A 7,127-nucleotide genomic window follows, 5' to 3' on the forward strand; every position below is an offset into this window, starting at 1 on the left:
TTTTCTTCCTTCCTTCCTTCCTTCCTTTCTTCCTTTCTTTTCTTTCTTTCTCTTTCTCTTCCTTTCTTTTTCTTTCTTTCTCTTCCTTTCTTTCTTTCTTTCTTTCTTTTTCTTCCTTCCTTTCTTTTTCTTCCTTCCTTCCTTTCTTTCTTTCTCTTCCTTCCTTCCTTTCTTTCTCCCTTTCTTTTCTTTTCTTTCTTTCTCTCTTTCTTTCTTTCTTTCTCTTCCTTCCTTCCTTCCTTCCTTCCTTTCTTTCTCTTTCTTTCTTTTTCTTCCTTCCTTCCTTCCTTCCTTCCTTCCTTCCTTCCTTCCTTCCTTCCTTTCTTTCCTTCCTTCCTTTCTTTCTTTCTTTCTTTCTTTCTTTCTTTCTTTCTTTCTTTCTTTCTTTCTTTCTTTCTTTCTTTCTTTCTTTCTTTCTTTCTTTCTTTCATGTTATGTTAATCACCATACATTACATCATTAGTTTTTGATGTAGTGTTCCATGATTCATTGTTTTTGTATAACACCCAGTGCTCCATGCAGTACGTGCCCTCCTTAATACCCATCACCAGGCTAACCCATCCCCCCACCCCTCTCTCCTCTAGAACCCTCAGTTTGATTCCCAGAGTTCATAGTCTCTCATGGTTCGTCTCCCCCTCTGATTTCCCCCCTCCATTTTTCCCTTCCTTCTCCTAATGTCCTCCATGCTATTCCTTATGTTCCACAAATAAGTGAAACCATATGATAATTGACTTTCTCTGCTTGACTTATTTCACTTAGCATGATCTCCTCCAGTCCCATCCATGTTGATGTAAAAGTTGGGTATTCATCCTTTCTGATGGCTGAGTAATATTCCATTGTATGTATGGACCACATCTTCTTTATCCATTCGTCTGTTGAAGGGCCTCTCGGCTGTTTCCTGAGAATCATCCACACTGGCTTCGTAGTGGAGCTGCCTTCCTACCCCTGCCGTGCGGTATCCTCCAAGTCATGGGGCCCAGGCCCTGCTCACCGGCACTGAGCACCTGGGGGCCGAGGGCCATCCACGGCTTGTGTTCTGATCAGCACTTCAGCTCAGTTTCAGGGTTCCATATTCCTAAGTAATGGGGCTCGTTGACCTACATACCAGAGTCGCTGACCACACCATGCAAGGGCCGCCATGGTGAGTCACTCTGGCCAATGCTCAGTTCCCACGTGTGGCCAGCCTGTCGCTGTGTGTGTCGCCGGCCCTCCAGAGGAGAATCTGGGACGATCTCCTGGGTGAGCTGAGTGCCCCAGACCAAGAGGATAGGACTTGGTGCCCATCCTGCTGTCCTGATGCAGGAGATCCCCCCCCCACCGGCCCTGCAGGATGCCCAGGTGTTGCTGGACAAGGAACTGGCAGAGTCCGCCATGCCCACGGGTCTGAGCAGGGTGGAGCCTGACTTGCACTGGGGTGTAGACAGCCGTGTGGAGGGGGTTCCAGGTGGCCTCGGGGAGACAGGTGGCACCACGTCCAGGGCCTGGAGGCCAGCTGAAGGACGCTGAGCCTTGTAGGATTTTGGATTTCAAATCAGAGATTTCTGCTGGCAGACTTGTGTTCTCCCACCGTCTGTCCTGGTGCAGAAGCTGGCAGTGCCTGGTGGAAGTTATGGAGAGGTGCAGCCGCTGGGCGTGAGGGCAAATGGAGCGGCGGGCCACCCCTTTCCCTCTCCACCTCCCCTCCTTGCCCATGGCTTTGCCCGGACGGGCGGCCTGATGTGAGCGCTGTGTCAGGGTTCCCCTGCCAGAGAACGGCCTGCTGGCCCCTGAGGGTCCTGCTGAAGGCTGGCTCCTCGTCAGCTCCAAGATCACAGGAAGGAGCCGCCTGGTCCTCGTTTCAGCCCCAAACATGCCCTCTCCCGGGGCAGATGGGTTTGCACCCTAGATGGTCCTGGCAAAGAGCCTGGGCTGTGGAAGAAAATGGACTTTTCCCATCAGGCTTGGGAGATTCCTTCAAAGTTCCTGCTTTGGCTCACGATGTGCTCTTGCAGGTCGGTTTTTAAAACTGCACAGATGCTCATTCATCCTTTTTCCCATGGACAGACTTAAAACAGTCGTCGGTACTTCAGATGTCCGGGCTTGCTGGAAGCACGGCTACCCTCAAAACCACACCGGGGAGCAAGACTGGGTGGGGGGGTCTGCACTGGAGTTCCTCCCCCATCCCTCCTCCCCCTCCCTACGACTCAACCCAGATGCCCCTAGGCATTCAATCTTTTATTGTCATCAATACCGATTCATATTTACTCATCTCGTATTCTGGATTCTAACCCAACACCACTTCACTTAGTTGCTCAAACTGTTTTCAGCGTTGGCGGCCGGTCCGTCCGCGGGTGGGGTCTGTGCCCCTTGGACGGAGCGCCCATCATGTTTGCCGCTGCTGTTCTCAAGTTTGAACACATCCCCACTTTTGGGGACTATGCACGGTCCCGGCTCATCTCCTGCGCTTCCTGCCCTGGGACCAGCCATTTCTCCAGGGAGGGAGCCTTGGATCCTTTCCTCAGGGAATTGTGTTGAATCCCGATCTGGGCGCCAGGGTGCTCTCCCTCGCCTGCAGTCTCTCTCAGCTCACAGCCAGACAACGTGTGGGCATTTTTCTGTGAATCTGTGCGCGTCCATCCGCATCGACACGCAGCTTCCCAGGAGTTCACCCCCGGGGCGCCTGCCTGGGCCATCCTGGCCCCGACCTCGCGCTCGTCTGGTGTCCCCCAAGGCAACAGTGAGAACCCTCGCTCCCGCCACCTGCCACCCACTTGCTGGAATCCTCAACCCCGGGGACACGGACGGCTTCAGCGTTGTTCGGCCTCCCACGGCTTTTTTCTGCCTCGTATCTGTGTGTCTTGCACACGGATGGCACCTGTACGTAATTCTTCCCTATTTCCACGTGACCATCTTAGGAGGAGCTCCATACCCATCTGCGGGATAAATAGATGCAAACTCTAGAGTCCTGCTCACAAGAAAAGCCAGTGCTGATGGGTATGAACATGAGTGGGAGGCAGCTGGAGTGAGCAAGGTGTTCCCAGACTGAATAATGGAAGGAAATTAGCGAGGTGGATTGCTTCTGGATCCTGTGTCATTTCCACATGAAATGCAAGATGACGATGCTCTAACTCATCACCCCCTTTCACCCGGTGAGCGCTGTAGGTGATGTTGGTGGGTGACACGAAGAATGTGACTCTCCCTGGGCTCCTGGGTACAGAGTGGAGAAATAAAGCATCCCTGTGTCAGTCAGGGGTGAGGGGAAACCAGGGGAAAATCACGGGTCTTTAGCAGAAACCGAATTCTGAAAGTGTGAGTATAGACTAGGACTGATATTTGTTGCTTCTTCTTTTTACTTTAAATATATCTTCTATATGTTCCTGAAAGACAGTATATTATCTTTGCAATGTAAAGAAAATAGTTATTTAAAAGACATTTTCTCGGATGCACCGCTCTGCCCTGGGGGGTGAGATTTCCACTCTCTGGAGCCGTTGTTGAGAGACTGGTGGACCAGAGGCTTGAGCGCTCCTTCATGGCTCCACGCTGCATGGGTGGAGAGCTGTGCTTTTGTTCCCAGTTTTAAGGTCATGTGGCAAAGCCTAAATTTTCACCAAGGGAAGAGAGGTGTTATTACCGTTGAGTGTTCTGTGCACAACTGGAAAGGAGGAGCTCCATAAACCCTTAGATGTGGTGAGACCACAGTGCAGACCCTCAGCTTCCCTTACACACTCCCGTGCCTGTGGATGGGGCGGCAGGGACTCTAGAACCAGCCCCGCGGTGGGGGTGTGATGGGACCGTCCCTGCTGTTGCAGAGACCCTGTGACATCAGAGGGACGAGACTAGAGCCCATGGTCGATGGAAAGCTGGAGGCTCCGAGCTTGGTGGCCATGTGATGACAGCACCTGATGTGTATATTGCCAGGCTGGGCTCGTGAATCACATACGCGTGTTAGCGGAAGGACGACGAGAGAGGGTGGTGTTGGACGGTGTGGCTGGAAGACCAGGTCTCAGGTCCAGCAGGAATATAAACGTCCCACTTTCAAGCATTCAGTGTGATGAGGTTTGGCAAACACTACGGTGGTGAGATCATTACCCACATCAAGAGAGAACATTTCCACCACCCCAAAGCTTGCCTGCCTCGGCAGCCGGTGATCCACCTGGTCCCTGTGCCGAACAACCACTGATTGGATTCTGCCACCGCACATTGCTTGGGATGTTTTCAATTTCATAAAACGGAATTACACCACGAGAAGTCTCTTCCGTCGGGCTTCTGTCGGGCTTCTGTCTACGAGTATTTTCAAGTTTTCACGAGGTCAGGGCTTTTGAGGGACACATCCTGGCAATGGGGCTGTAGGCTGGCTGATGGTAAGCCCACCAGGGAAGTTAGAGACTCTCGTTTCTCCAGAGATGCTTACCATTTCTCCCCAGAGCCACTGGCTTACATTCTAGAGGGGGAGGGCCTGAGGGTCTTCCCCTCCTTCCTGACACAGGCCTGGCTTCACCAGAAAGGTGAAGTTTCTCTCCTGCTCCAGAAGGGAAGATGGGCAGCTGTGCCCCCAGACCCATGTGAGCTCCCAAATCTGGCACAACCTTGCTGCTTGCCCAGGTGTCACCTGCTCTCACAACATCACCCTGTGGGTGGTTGGGGCCTGGGGACCTGAAAGTAGTTGTAGGTGTCCCTAACCTGGAAACCACGTGTGTCCTGTTGGGAAAACCAACCAACCAATAAATATGTGCATGAAAACTCAACCGCTTCCCTTGCTCAGGCTAATGTTGGAGAGACTCATCATGTCATGCATGCACCCTGGCTTCCTCTTTTTTTTTTTTTTTTTAAAGATTTTATTTATTTATTTGAGAGACAGAAAATGAGAGAGAGAGCACATGAGAGGGAGGAGGGTCAGAGGGAGAAGCAGACTCCCCGCTGAGCAGGGAGTCCGATGCGGGACTCGATCCAGGGACTCCAGGATCATGACCTGAGCCGAAGGCAGTCGCTTTACCAACTGAGCCACCCAGGTGCCCTGCACTCTGGCTTCTTGTCACTGCTGAGTAGTATTGACTTGTGTAGACATGGAACAGACTGTTTATCCACTTGCCTGTTTATAGACACTTAGCACTGCATCCAGTGTTTCAACCTAAATGTTTGACCCTGATAACAAGGCTTCAGTGTATATACATTTTCTTGTGCGTGTGTGTGCAAGTGTGTGTTTTGCAAAAGTTTCATTATCGTCAACCTTTGCAATTTTCTACTTCCATTTGAACTTTTGGGCAAAGCTTCCATCAGAATGCTAATAGACAGGTTGTCCTGGCATGTCCCACAGTAGCTTGCCTACACGTGACCCTAAAAGCCAGATGGCACCTGGCAAGGAAGGTGGGCCCTCGTGCGTGTCCCCCTACGGTTCCAGTAACGGACCTGGAGATGTTACAAGCAACCCCTTCTTACAATTCCTGCCTGCAGTATCTTTGGTTTTCATCCTCTACTATCTTTAAGAAGTCATTTTTGAATTCGAAGAATGATGTGCAAGACTTTCCAAGGATGTGTGCGTCTTTTTCATTTCACTTGGATAAATCCCGAGTAGAACTGCCAGGTCACATGGGAATGAGGTGCTTGACTTTAGTACAAATTACCAGGCTTGTGCGAGGGGGTTGGACCAGTTTATGTTCCCACCAGACCTCGCCGATGCTCGATATGACAAATGCTGTGACTTTTAGCCACTCAGGAAGGCATGTGGGGCATTGGTGTCTTTACAATATTAATGGCACTGCCCATTTGGATTGTATCACCGGATATCTTGTGTTAGTGACATTTTATTCACAGGTCCCCCAGCCTTGGTCTATGGGGAGTCTGTCTCTTTCCAACACACCCTGTGCAAGCAAGCGTTACCCTTAACAGCACCCAATAAATAGGCTGGTGCCATGCCAGAGATTTAAGCTACCGGAATTTTTCTTTCTTTCTTTCTTTTTTGGCCAATGCACACTTTATATGTCTTTTTTTTTTTTCTGTATCATTATTTTTAATGTCCAGCGTTTACAATATGAGGGCCAGATCTTTCTCCCCAACTCAAGTTTATAGATTCTCAATTGGCTTGTGAGGCCAATAGGGATACTTCTTCTTGTCTAATTTGGTTTCTGGGAAGACTTCATTCAGGTCCTCAATGGTCATCTGATCAAATGGAATTATGTTCCTCATCTTCTCCATCTCTTTTTCATATTCCTCAATCCTGGCCTTTGAGAGAGACAAAAACTCGGCACAACTGTTCACATCTTCTTTTTCTTCAGCATCCACTGGAACAGTATATTTATCCTTTGGCACAGGAAACTTCAGGGCCTTAAACTTCTTCTCAAAGTCATCTACCAAACCAGCCTTCGCCACATTGGCCTTGTTGTAAGCCCAGTCGATAGCAGGTGGTTTCTCAGGGAGAGTAGCCAACTTGGAGGTAAGTGTCTCATTCCAGGATTTCAGGGAGTTAGCAATGGCCTTCTGGTTTCGGGGTATGATCTCCCCAAAAGCTACCCAGTCAATGGTTTTTAGAGCAAGTTTTCATGCAGCCATCTTGAGATCCTTCACCGATTCCAGCGGCCCAGAATCCCACACTTTATATGTCTTGATCAATCTTGACCACACTCACTTAAGCATGAACAGAGGTTATTTGTTTTTAACACATTTTAGATTTTCGATGGCTCTTCTCCTGCCACATTACGTCTCCCCTAAATACTTGGCCATTATCAGCTACTCATAGTGATCGGTCTTGTTTTCCCTTCTCGCTTCTGCTCTGAACCCAAGGACTTGAAGCTCCTCTCTTCCAGCAAGTGGAAGTGCTCTGAAATGTCAGCTCCACAGTGTGACATGGCCGTCATGTCTCTGGTCTCCCGACCTGACCCACCCAGCACAAAAGGCAGGGTGTCCCTTGCAGGTCTCGTGCTCCAGACCGCAGCTCCCCGTCGGCTACCTGTCGGGGAACCGGCAGCTTTGCTGACTTGGCTCAGTCACCGAGCTGAACGTGCCCCCCTGGGGTGAATTCCTACCCTAGTCACACTGGGGGGTCACACGACACCTCCCTTCTAGCAGCACGGCTTGCCACCGTCACCCCAAGCAGCAAAGCTGGTGAGCACGGGGCCTTTCAGGATCACCTGCTGCAGACCCGGCTTTCCCAG

At 50.5% G+C, this 7,127-nt stretch overlaps 1 pseudogene; it reads right to left on the reverse strand.

Annotated features, from left to right (window-relative positions):
- Positions 1-6,039: 6,039 nt before the first annotated feature.
- On the reverse strand, positions 6,040-6,525 carry LOC110592677 (annotated as a pseudogene).
- Positions 6,526-7,127: the final 602 nt, after the last annotated feature.

Source organism: Neomonachus schauinslandi, chromosome 12, assembly GCF_002201575.2.
Source record: "Neomonachus schauinslandi chromosome 12, ASM220157v2, whole genome shotgun sequence".
NCBI lineage: Eukaryota > Metazoa > Chordata > Mammalia > Carnivora > Phocidae > Neomonachus > Neomonachus schauinslandi.